The sequence below is a fragment of the Dermacentor albipictus genome, unplaced genomic scaffold (genome assembly GCF_038994185.2).
Source record: "Dermacentor albipictus isolate Rhodes 1998 colony unplaced genomic scaffold, USDA_Dalb.pri_finalv2 scaffold_23, whole genome shotgun sequence".
Taxonomy (NCBI): Eukaryota; Metazoa; Arthropoda; class Arachnida; order Ixodida; family Ixodidae; genus Dermacentor; species Dermacentor albipictus.
In genome coordinates this window covers 29,356-42,736 of record NW_027225577.1, presented here as the reverse complement: position 1 = coordinate 42,736, position 13,381 = coordinate 29,356, and the positions used below count along the sequence as shown (strand labels likewise).

Genomic DNA, 13,381 nt, shown 5'->3' with positions numbered 1-13,381 from the left:
CATTCTTGACTTTGTGTTCTAGATTTTATAACTTACGCCGTCATAGTGAATGTTTCTGAATTGTAAACGAGGGGCACGTAGAAACTTTATTTTGATTTTTTTTTCCTGCATCGCAATTTTGCCACTTGAAGTTGCCAGAAAAAAATTACAAGTACTGTACCTCTAGCTCTACAGCTTAACGGAGGCTTTGGTTAACGAAACGCGTAACTGACGTTTACATCGATGCATCGTTTACATTTGATGCATCGAGCTATGTTATTTGGCGAGTCACGGTACCACAGTAGCCAGCCGCTCTTGTTTACAGTAAAACGCGCATATACACTCAGTTCTCGAAACCGGGCGGTGACATCACGAAGTGGCTGGTAGAGCCCGCATATTAAGTTGAGCCATCGCTAGCCGAGAATAGCCAGCAAGCTTCTGCGAGCACAGAATGTCGAAGCGTAGAAGCAAAGCAAAGCAGGAAAGCAATGCCGAACGAATTGAACAAATACCTCGCCGAAAGCTTGGCCAGCATTTTTAGTCATCGACCACATTCCTTTCACCTCACGCCGCTGATTTCCTTGAACCGGAGCCAGCGTTCTTTCCCGCTTTCGAGCCTGTTGCAGATGGCACTGGAGTGTCTGCTGCCGCCGCTGCTTTATCGGGCCGCGACATCATCTTCAGATTAAAGAAAAATAAAGCAGGAGGAGGGAGCAATCTGTGAAAATAAACGCAAAAGAACAAACCGGACTTCTATAAGCTCTCGCATGGGTGTCGCGCGTTCTCCACCTAGACCGACGAGTGGTGCCGCATATACTCGAATGTAAGCAGCCTTTTTGCAGCGCCAGTTGTTATCAGCTCTGTCATGAGCCCTGGCACGAAATGATGTAGGGGGACGTAGAACGACGTAGAGCGATCTATCGCAACCGTCGGAATCAAAAATCAGTCGCTTTAATTAGCGTACGAGTGCAGTGCGCTTCACAATGTGATCACGAGGTCCTCGCGGGTTTACTACGAAATGCATAAGAGCAAATAATAGTACGATAAGTGCCAGGCCTATAACTATGACTATAACACACGACTGTGGGGCCTTATTTTTTCATTTTTCCTTTTAAATTGTATGTCTATCGTATCGAAAGCGCGTAGATTCGAAACAAATGAAACGGTATTACAATGCCCCATCTAAAGACGTCATTTCCATAAACGTATACTGAAATTTGAAGAATCCAAATTTACTTCGTACGAAAAATAGTACTAATTATTTGCCTTAGATGATTGCGGTTAGTTACCAACACGCTCATGTAGAGCCACTGACTGCAGGTGTAACGTGACAGGGTTTCCTCAGTCCCACTTCTAGCCTTGACAGCCCAGCTGCCCTGCCGTTTGCTGCTGTTATCGGGTAACAAATTGGGCTTCTATACCCTGATTGCAATGCCGCGCATTTAAGAAAACTTTACGGCATTGGCTCGCAAAGGCAAAAGAGGTACTTACAGGAAAATGGGGACGTAGAAGGGGGCTCCTTCACCCCGCGGGAGGCGACGCGGACGTTCTTATACAGGGAAAGTACGGTATATGGTCCCGGAGGGAGGGTGAACAGAGGAGACGACAGAACGCTCTCGAAGACGCCGGCGCATCTTGCGCGCAAGTTTGCCTTGAGTTCAAGGTTGTCTAACGGTACACGCTTTGCCAGCCGCTCAAACGCGGTTTGTTTCACACTCCAAGAAAACTTATTCGGTGCGGATTTCGCGTGACGTTACACGGTTTCCGGGAATCTCCGTTTGGACCATCGGCGCACTGTAAAGAGTGAGAGAGAGAGAGATAGAAAGAAACGCGCACTCGTGTTTATATCAGAGTGTGAAGACGTGAAGTTTTCAGCCAGCGTTTCCTTAAGTTGATGCCAAGCGCACGCGACTGACTATTAATCCCAACCAGCAAATTACTCGGCAACGTTTTCTATACACTGCACCCTCGGTTTCTCAAGTACGCGGAAGTGGGTGTATTAAGTTGCAGAATTTAACGTCCTTCTTATAGTGTCTATAGGCTTAAGAGATGTCCCTCGTCGTAGAGCGACGTGAACGAACGAACTTAGCGACACATTTTTGGCAATCAGGAGGAACTCCATTGACACGGGAAGCCTTCCAAAGGAAAGAATAATTTTCGGATGATAACTTGCAAGGCCTTATAAATATACAGAAGGAAAGGCTAGGAGGTTAACCAAGGTGGCTCTTGGTTGACTTCCCTGCACGTGGAGATGAGGTAAGGAGACGGGGCGCGGTTGGCCATTCCAATTAGGAGTGAACGAGATTTTACGATTGCGACGCGTAACCACATGCGGCATGATAAATTTATTTCTCGACAGAGAAGTTCGAGTGTCAATGAATATAAGTTAAACAACAGCAAGCTGACAAAAACCTGAAAGTCAAGGATTGTTCGTCACCTCTACCCCTCCCCGCCCCCCTTCGTTTTCTTTTTTTTTTTTCACATCTATAGCCATGCGAATTCCTGCACTTGATGTCGCATTGTCCCTTTGTTTGCAAACGTACTGCTCCTTAGTTCAGTCAGTAGCAGCGCAGTGTACTGAAAGAGCGCAAAAGCGCCATTAATCACCCGCAGTGGCTTACAACTCAGAAGCATATAACAGCGAAACACAATTGTTCACGAAAATTGCGAAATTAACAAATCTCTGCTACCACCTTTATGCTGATGGCAGTTAACAAGCTTTTATGTCGTATTAGGCGTCTGCCTTTCCGAAATCGAAGCCGTAATGAAACTCAGCAGACGCGTCCACGTTTAGCAATGATATTTCTGCGTCACAAAAACAGTAGGAAAACAGCTGAGATTTTGGTGCGTCTGATTCAATAAGTAAACTGCCATGGAACAAACCCGACACGACAGATAAGTTTCCGCTCCACAGAACTTGCTTCACGCTGTCCTTTGTACAAATAAAGCGTCGCGGGATGTTCTACTTTCGTACAACTGTCCCACGATGTGCACCGCGAACGAAGTGTACTATTTACGCCGTAAACAACAACAACGGCAACAGCAGCAGCAGCAGCAGCATAAAAAATCAACAACACTTCTCGCTGGCATCCAACTGCAATAGCACGAAATGTATACCTTTAAAGCCGGGCGTCGTACTGTCGTTTCCGAGTTAAACGTCTTCCTTCTTTGGGGCCAGCGACCTTCGTGGATCCGTGAGCGCGGGCGTTTGCAATTATACTCCGCTCACGATGACACGTGGGTGAAACACGAGCTGCTGAATGGCGCCAGCGAAACGGGTTGTCACGAAGCGCGCAGCTCGTTTCCGGTGACAGCTGCTGCTCTGACAAGGACCCTCTTCACCCACCGCGGGGTCAAATGGGGCAGTGGCCCGTTCGTTTCACCTCGTGTCTTTCTTAATCACCGTTCCGTCCTTCGCACGGCGTACTTTAAATATGAATGCGCAGCAACTTTCACAACTTTCCGTCCTTTTGGGATTCGCCACCTGCTTTCTGACTGGCGTTCTCTGAGGACCTTTTGGATCGTTTCACTCTGCTATTTTATAAGTTTCTGCCATTTTCGGCCACGGTTTAATATGGGCGCTCTGCTTCGTCACTGACCGATGGTCACAGACGGCGCCAAGGCATTTCTCGTGGGAAGAGCGCAGAAATGCATACTAAGTTCCCGTGCTCAACCACACTCATTACATCACGCGCAGCTCTTTGGGTATATCATTTCTGAACAACGCTTCCAATTATTGTAACCACGAGAACGAGCGCTCGCTATCTGTGCAGCTGTTATACAGATTCAGAGTCAGTGCCATTTAAAAACACAACAGCAATGAAAATATAAGTGTTTCACATTTAGCCGTAAGATGCACACACTTTCTTTTCACGCACACATCAAACCTATCGTTTTTTTTTTGTTTTTTGCCACGCCAGCGACAGTTTTCTATAGACGCTTGATAAGTGTGGATAAATAGTCAACGAACCCATCAAGTTTTTTATCCAATCTGCAGCACTCACTTTGCCTAATTGGTCTTATTGCCTGATTATTGCGCATGACATCCAAATGCAGCGCCTGCATTCACCGCGGTAATATTTACGAAGAGCTCGACTTAGAATAAGCAACATAACATTTAGGGTACGCGTCCGTAACTCATCTCGCACCTGCCACGCTGCCTGTTCGACAACCCACTGTGTAACGTTCCATCATGCTCACATCTCCTCTCGTGCGGCGACTTGTGCCTCGCTCAAGTTAGCTCGTTCCAAATCTTCTACCGCTCTACCACAGGTGGTAATGTGACTGCTCAAGGGTGGGCTGATACATCACGCAAGCACTGGGGAAACTGCTGTACAAACTTATGTCAAGGGAACGACAACCTCTTAAAAAACGCCAAAGACTTAATGCAAGCTTCGCAAACTTCCTTCGCCGGTCTCACCTATGCACTTCACGAAATCGTTTCTGTATAACTAACAGTTCTTTTGCACACCATATATACTTCGTATAAATTTCGCCACGTACTTTAGTTCACACCAGGACCGGATTAATCTCGCTTGCTATCCGGTAAGCGGTGTCTTGATGGTACTTCGTTCCGCAGAGGAAATTCTTCCGCTAAACGATGAGTACACGATGCCAACGAATAAAACACGCCTCGCTCGGTCAAGGCTACGTAATAAAGGTCCAGGACAACCACGCGCCAACATTGAAGCACTGGCTGACGTGTAATCAAGCGCGACCTTTTCAGAAGCCACAAACGAATGTTTTGAAAATACAACTGTGCGTACATGCGTGGACATGGCAGGGTTCGTGGGGCCTCAACGTAACGTTGCCTGCGTCGGCATGCATAGTAACGCCTTGAGGGCCGGATTATTTCGCCGACCAGGCGCAGAAGTGAGGTCAGATCTCAAACGGGCCAACAGCACCACTCCATGTCTAAGATTGACGCAGAGATGTGCGTGACTCACACGGTAGCGTTTAATTAAGACACAGCACCGAAAGAGGTAAGTGGGAAATAGTTGGACATGTACCAGCTTCAATTCAAGAGCTTGCATCACGCTTTGGCGTCCGCGACAGGACGTGCAGGACGTAACGGATACGTATAATAACGGAAAGTAGTGAGACACTCGTATCGTTATCATCACGCATTCTGACTTTTCACTCGGCACCAATGCTGCAAAGTTCACAGCCTCGCATGCTTCTAAGACGTGACACGATTAGCGCCCATCATGTAGGACTTCCATAACACGGCCAGTGTTATGGAAGTCCATCGTCCATCATTTCGTAATTATCACGCTAACTACGTATTAAAGCGTCGTTATTCGGCGCATAGAAACACACGATTTTAATGCTCTGAATGAACACCTACACGTTCATTGCCCGAATTTGACTATGTGTTAGGCCAGCACATAAGAATATAACACACTATCCTATCAAGCTAACTCAGATTTCCTGCCAGTGTTTCCTGTCCTACTCAAAAATACATCGAGAGAAACACTCGCATAATGTGGCCGTTCTGTTTGAAAATCACCTGAAAGCGTCGAGCTGCTAACCGATATTGGTCATAAAACATTTTTATAGTTCTGTGTTTCAAATCTGAACAATTTGTTTGCTGAAAAAAAAGTCATGATATTGCGAGAGAACGCCTACCCACGCTCTTTCATACCATGAGGCCAAAGACTGCGTAACCCCATTTGTTTCGCCTTGGTCGCCTCTCTTTCAAGCGGCTGAGCCGCAATTCAAATTCAGCTCCTGTTCACCGCAAACGCTGTCTTCTGTTCGTTTGACGCGGCCTTCGACCTCGTCCCCCATTTGCATCTGCGTATCAGCACCTCGGGAGAAACATCACACGCAGTGACGCCCGGTGGAAGTCTCTGTCCTCATTCTAGACAGTTCGCACGACAACACACCAAAAGCAGTTGTGCCCATCATTCTTTTTTTTTTACTTTTTCTACAGTCCCCGCCGCTCACACATTTCAAGCTTAGGCCAACTAGCCGTCGTGATTTTGATATCTACTGCGAAATGCGCAACCAAATCGACGCTGTCACTCGAATAACCAACCGCTCCAAGCGCGTCCCGACGTTTCGCCGCGGGCTCGTGACATCAGCTGAGTTGCGCACAGCGACTCTTGTCTCAACCTCCGCGGCACATAAGCGTCGCTCCCTTGGAACCATTGTCGATGGGGCCTGCGCGTAACAGCTGCGACGGCGCCGAGCTATTTCGCTCGATTGCCCGTATACCTTTGATTTGTTTCTACGCCCAATTCTACAGAGAACAAGGGGCTCGCTCGTTCAATGCCTTATGACCAGCATGTCATCAGGATGTCATCACTCGTTGAAAAATAAAAGGAAGCAAAATACGAGCGAGTGAATGGTTAGAAATGTCGGCGTTCAACCGTCAATCTGCGACTTGATAGCAGCAATCAAACGCAGTACTCTTCATCCTCGGTTTCTAGGACAAAGCGCGCCGGACGCAATCGAAAAACAAAAAGACAAGATTCAGAACGGAGCGCAGAGCCTTCCTGTCGATAGGCCTCCTAAGTGCAATAGCTAGTCTCTGCGCCCGAGATGACCCAATGCACCGAGAAAGCATGCAAAACTATTGGCTGCAGTGGCGTACCGAGTGAATCTCTCACAGGCATGCTGCGAAAATTGCGCGAACATCTCCAAGGTTGATCACCTTTGAAGAACTTCGCCTCAAGTCGATTTGACAGGTTGCAGCCGTGGCCGCGAATGAGCTCGCGACCCTATACCGAGTACTTCGCAACGAACAACGCGCGAAAAACCAACCGAGAACAGATTGGTCCTGGTTAAGACATTTCCTGTCACTGTGAGTCAATTTCAAACGGTACACCATCGAGGAGGAACACCGACGCTTTCCTAGCACTGTTGCCAATAGTTGTGCTTCGTCACTTTAGCCGTCTGTGAGTGCCGGCTGCTATTTTCAATTAGTCATGTTTAGTGGAGGATGAGCGATATTACAGGAAACCACAACAATACCGTCAATTTGACGAAGCTGCCTGCCAATGCTTAGAAGGGAGATGAATGACAAATCGGACTGCAGCCCCTGCTCATTGAAGTCCCTGATGGACTACTTTCATTCTGTTTTATTTCCGTTTTAGAACACGTTGAAATTGAGTAGCCGAGGTGCGGCTTTCAAAACCAGTCCGTGAGGAACAATCTAAAACCGAACGAAGCTGTCTGTGACCCTCCGTGAGTTATTCACCACAATTTGTGTCTAGTGTTGTGCTGACCCTTGCACGTTTCACTCATTGGGACTCCGGAAGTTCCCTTGTGGCTTTCTTGCACACACAACGCCCCCTTGTGCTGAAACGTGCCACTCAACCTGGTCTCCCTCTCTTAACTCCCAGTTGCCGTATCGCTCCCAAACGCGCACGCGCGCCGAATTACGATTGCGCAGTACCCTGCACTTTCGTGTCGAGGGCGAGGGGTCGGACGTCTCAACTTGTCAACTCGAACGTCATTATATATCAGGGCAGTGGAGAACAGCCCGGAACCGTGTGACACTCCGCGTACTCTTTTTCCTTCAACCGAATCGGACTTCTCACAGTTGCCTCATGAAAACAGCAGCTGATGAGAGAAGAGCTGAAAAGAGCTAAGAGAAACGGCAGGCAGAAATGCGGGCCTCTCTCTCACATTAACCTGTCCGAGCCATATCATCTTTCTGGCCACGGCGTACGGTGGCAGCTCCAGGGATAGTGACAGGCCTCGGAGGAGAGAGACAGTAGTGGTCGTTGGTCTCTTCTTCCGGTAGTGACCGCCACTGAGGTGTGTTGTTTCCGGAAGCGCATATCCGGCGCATGTCGCATGGTCGCACGCACGCGCGGCCGTGCGCCTTAAGGGTACAGCAGCGCAGCGACCAGCCCAGCCTACTTAGTTACACGCAGTAAAGCCCAAATCTAAGCCCGCGACAAACTGGCACACTGGTCCTCGCACATGCCACCGACCGAAAGTGCATACTGTCCATCGCGGTTATACATGACACAACTACCCCGTGCCCGCAGAACGTTGAGGTGGGCGCACACTACCTGGAACTCGCGAAGCTGCTCGGCACTGACGCTCACAGCTCATTGTATAGATGAAGACGTCAGCGCGGTTCAAACAAGGCCCGATGCGGCAGCGGAAGGACGCCACGTGTGAATAGAGCCGCTCTCCTGATTTGGTGACGAGACCAGCTCGGGACAGACCTGGCTTTCCAATACGCTGCACGCAACCGTGACGGCGTGACAGCGTTGTGCGTGCGTGTGTGGCCGGCCGCGCGTTCTGCGGGCCTTATCGGCAATCTCGCACGGAAGGTCTCCCCTTCCGGCTGCAGCGGCACCGGATTGAATCACAACAGGCCCCCTCCGCGCAGGCGCGCGCGCGACCCGGCTCGCTTTTCGGTGCCAGACCGGTCTGCCGCTTGAAGCGTCCACCAAGCAGTGCCCCTCCGCGTATATGTATGGGCGCGCGCAGCTGGCTGGCCCTATGCGTGCAGCACTCCTTCTCGGTGTCCTCCGGGCCCCGTTGGGCCACTGGCGAACGCCGCTTCTCCGGCTGCTCTGTCGAAGCTGCTGCGGTGAGGGCCGGGATTAATTGTGCTATCGGTGGCCGTGGCGGCATCTGTTTTTAGAACTCGGTCGGCGAAGGCACGGACCGATTGAAGGAGAAAGGAGATCGGCCAGCAGCACCTGCTCAAAGGGAAAAAAACGCCCAGGTGTGGGGCAGTTCGCATCGAGAGAGCGAGAGTTTTGAGTCCCCGCTCTATTACTACAGCAGTCGCACTCTACAGCTCTGCGGCCGTGGCGGTCTGCATCTGAGCTTGATAAGGTCGAGAGTACGACGTTGGCCTGTGCGGCCGCTTTCCCACAGAGAGTGGTGAGGAGTGCGCCGTAAAGGTTTAACATCAGGCAGCAAAAATTAACCCACAGACCTCCGCTACGGCGTACGTCGTATGCCCCAATGCGCAGCTGTGCAATGTAAAACCCAGTTCTGAACGAATCCAAGTCTATATATAATCTTCGGCGTCGGTGCATATGTCATCAGTCCGAAAGCACGCCTGAAAAGATTGTCTTATCTAAGAGCTCCGTATATAGTCACATTTGACCTATACACCCCATAATTTATACTATCCGATTCCCTCTCTATCCCTCATCGCGTCTCCCGCAACCTCGGTATTTTAGTTACCCACTCTGCAAATTACGAATCAAGCCGAAGTACACTTACTCCTCCCAATGTCACCTCATCAGTTGTTGAAGCTAGAGTATTCTGTTCCCTCGTTTTAACGTTCAGCATGTCACTTTCATTGCCATCGTGTACTATATATATATACTAGATTTTTCTTCGAGCTTTCTCTGTTATCCTTCAGTTTCCTGCATGCTTGCAAATATTAAGACCTTCCGATCGTCTCCTTAGACCTCTTGGAAGGTAAACGACGTACGTCGTTGGTCAGACGGGTCAGGAAACTTTAGCCCCGCCATTCGTCAAACAGGAAATGATAATCTATGACTCCGCGCAACCTACCAAGAGCGCGGTGCGCTGGAAAGTTCGGAAACAAAATGCATGAGTTCGTAGACTATGCGTTCGATGTACCCTCAAACACAGCACGCGGGATAATTAGCATTTTTCGTTTCGCGAGATACGCGGGCCGCCATAAACGCAAAGCAAACCCGTGACCTCAAAATCACTCCAGCAGGTGGCAATCCGCGGGGAACGCTATCGGGTAAATGATGCGAGGGTGTAGTCAACTTTTGTGAAAGGACGCCTGTGGGTGCTGCTATCTTCTAGAACGGAGGAATGGTAATCTTTTTTTTTGTTTCTGTTAAAAGAAATGAAGCTTGTAAAGCGTGTATACCTACATTTCCTTGATCACAACATATTTGGCAGCCATTCGATCCTGCGGGGGGTCAGGTTCGCGCGAGATATCTGTAATTGCATATACCTGCGAGCAGTCTCTCCTCTCCACTCGATTCACTTATGCTGGCGATCATAATGACTTTATGGCGATGATGATGATAACGAGCTGGCGCTCATCCTTGTAACGCAAGAGGAAACGATCTCACTTTAAATATGTTCAAATAAAAACATTGTTCAATTCATTCACCTTGCTTTTTGATGACATTTCTTACATCCATTCCCTCGCTGCAAAAAACTGTCCTTCAGCAAAGTAACAGTCATGGTTCCTCATCCTTATGACATTATAGGCTTTCCTCGGCATGGCCTGTGCTTGTTATTTGCTGACCTCCATGCTGATCTCATAGACTAAACATAGTTTTTCGCCAACATGCCTACCACGTGCGTGAATGACAGCGACCGCTTGCGTCGCACGAGCCCCATTGCTAATTGCAACACGAGCGAAGAACGCGGAACATATAAGTGCAATTAGGCAGCGGATGATTTTATCTAGCAAGCGTGGAACAACAGCAAACGCGGATCTCCCACTTTCCTATTAGGTGAGAAATCGTCGGCCTACATCTGGGATGTCGTCCCTTTTTGGTTCCGCTCCTATATTAATGGACGTTGCACTTATCCCAACCCTCCGGGCCTGTATATCGCTACACGTGTTGCAACCCTACACTATATATTCTCCGCAGCAAGCGCAAGTTACGTTATATATAAAAAGAAGGAAAGAAGTGGGCTCAGTAAACGTTGATACTTCAGTATTGCTCGAACCGCAGTTTTCTCAAGGAAGACCCGGCTTTGCCGTCTGAACACTCGTAAGTGCGTTAAGAATTTGGCGCCAATCGGAAAACAATTTACGCGGCGCTTTCCGGCGGAGAATTTCCACCAGTGCAAGCTTCCTTCCACCACCACCTATAGCCTTTCGTATGTAGAAAAAGTAAGAGCACTCCGGAAAAACGTTCGTGATTGACGGTTCCAGAGTTATGGGAGCTCAGAACGTACACTGCGCTGTGCAACTTGGCAGCCCTTCGCAGAACGCTTACCGTTCCAGTGAAGCTTGTGCAAATGACGTGTGCTCTGGCGGATGCTGTTAGCCTCGACGGAAATGGAACGCTGGCTGAAGCACGAACCCGTTCTGGATGCGCACCAAACTTTGACAGAGTGACACTGTGTTACGCGCAATCGCAGTACTGTATCTTGTTTTTGCGCGAGTGTCTACCTCGTTCTTTGTCGTTGTTTGGGAAGCCTATTTTGCGTGCGGTAGGTGCTCAGTGCTACGACGCTCACCTGCATAGATTTCCTGTGGCCCGGGCGTATGTTCACCGACGCTGTGTGGAAGTGCCCTATTGACCTCCTCCAACTTTATCTGTCTTCTAATTTTTCTGCATGATGTAAACTGATGTGTGAAATGTCATATTCTGTAGAAAGAAAGGTCTGAATAACAGTGTAAAAAAACAACGACAGTGTGATAAAGTGTCGCGCCTATGCAGTTTATAAAGAGTACGAGGGCATCATAACTATGCTCCAAGAATACCTTCGAGGAACAAATTTTCGCTTCTTGAATGGTATGTCTTTCTTTAGGAATTCAAATTTCAAATTACAACTCATCAGTTAGCGACGCCCCAATGGCAACGGTAAAGAAATAATAGCGTGAAAATTGAGCACATGTTGACTAAATTAAGTGTTGAATTTAATATGTTGATCGAAGGAATTCAGGAAATGTTTTCCATTAAACATTACAACTGGACTCTATAGAGTCAAGTAGTAGCCATCAGCCAGGCTTGTGTGCATAGAACAGCGCAAGTGCCGGAAGATGCATGCTTGTCCCGTTTACGAGAACGCGCTAACTGCAAAACAAAATAAGACTGCCTCACTTTATTTCACATAGCGTAACCTCATTGGGATGTAAGAGAGAGTTTAGAGATCAAATAGAGAATAGGATATGAGACGAGACAAGCGGAGACCTGAGGGAATTAAGTTAATCAAAAGAAACTCTGTTACTCCAGCCTTCGCGGTGAAAACTGTAGAGAAAAATGGCGGGCAGAAACGAGTACACGGGTAGAGGGTTATAGTAAGTTAAGCAGAAAAAAATTATCGGGGATTAGCGAACATCCGTCATTCGAGGAAGTTCTCGCTGCATGGTTACAAGCGGTCACCGTCGAACCGAGCCACAGAGACGAAGACACCACGAAAACTGCTTCCCTCTGCATTGCTTTGCGGTTTAACCACCTCGTCGCTGGCTACTTTTCTTTTTTTTCGCTTTCAGTACCGGTCTTAGCTTCTGTGCAGCTGCAGTAATGCAAGACCGTGGTAAAAAGCGAGACGGAAATGTCAAACACCGCTGGACTGCTATATGCTGAAGGCCGAAGATGTAAAAACTGTTTACGTATGATCCAATTTTAGGAAACGACATTCGCAACGCATACACGACATCTGTGTGGCACACTTACGGTGCTTTCCGATCTCGTTAAGCTAGCCGCAATCAAGCGAGAAAGCAAACAGGCAAGCGTTAAAAATTGCCCTTTCTCCAACCGTACATGCTTCTCGCCCGAAGAGGCGCGGCGCCGTATACACGTAGGTTGGTCGCACGGCCAACATCAAAGTGGATCCGCCGACGGCCTCTATGTAGACGCTCCGTACCGGAAGTCTTCGCTCCTCCGCGCAGTGTTTGCGATGATGTGCGCTACGCGCCGGTCAGCCGTGCCGCTCCCCGAAGTTCCGCTTCGGTGGCAGCACTCTTTTTTGCCATGCCAGGCTCGTGGGCCGAAGCGCGGTTTCGTTGGTTTCGTGTTCAGCGGCGGGCTCGCGCGCGGTCGATGCTTGTTCCACTTCCTGCAGGTTTGTCGTAGTCAAATTTCTGCAGTAGTTGTACGTCCCTGTGTCAGCCCTTTAACGCAGACTATTTACGTCTCTTCGGCGCGTAGTTTATCGGCATGGAAAACAGACAGCTGCATCGAGGTGCTCTCGGGGGTAAAAAAAAATTTTTAAGAAATATATATTTGCGTGATGAAAAGGTGGAAAAAAAAAAACACGAAAAGCGCTACGAGTGATCTCTTTTCATCTCTCGTCATCGCTATTTTTCTGATGTTTAGCACGCTCACTAAATGCTCTTTCTTTATTTGCACTTTTCTTTAAGCCAACGGTGCTATCAGCAAATTTATTGCGGATACGACGCGGCGCTCAAGTTGACCTCCGCACGAATGTGTTTAGTGGGTTTGGAAGGCTATCTGCTGAATTATCGAACTCGACGACATGACGGAATGTCAACCTTCCTTGGATCCAATAGTGACCTTGGATGTCGATAAATCAGTAAAATGCTCGCTTTAAGGAAGAAAAAAAATAGAATGCGAGGAAGGGATCGCCGTAAATAACTATTCAGTCTTTTTCTTTTTCCAGTAGCGGTTATACGTAGTAATGCCGAATTATTTTCACTCCAACAACACACTTATAAAACCCTTCAGCACGTCGTTTTCTTTAAAAAAATATTACTGCCACTGTCTTGAGCTCTTCGTCACCGTTAGGA

At 48.4% G+C, this 13,381-nt stretch overlaps 1 protein-coding gene across 2 annotated transcripts in view; it reads right to left on the bottom strand.

Annotated features, from left to right (window-relative positions):
• The window catches only part of LOC135898918 (uncharacterized), a 215,214-nt gene extending 204,224 nt beyond the window's left edge, over positions 1–10,990 (bottom strand). Inside the window, exon 1 of one of the 2 annotated variants that reach the window (XM_070529532.1) lies at positions 10,902–10,990. The gene's annotated coding sequence lies outside the window, so the exon portion shown is untranslated. Of the gene's footprint in view, positions 1–3,096; positions 3,198–10,901 lie in introns of those variants that run through there. The other variant, XM_070529533.1, reaches the window with a different exon arrangement.
• Between the last annotated feature and the right edge of the window lie 2,391 nt (positions 10,991–13,381).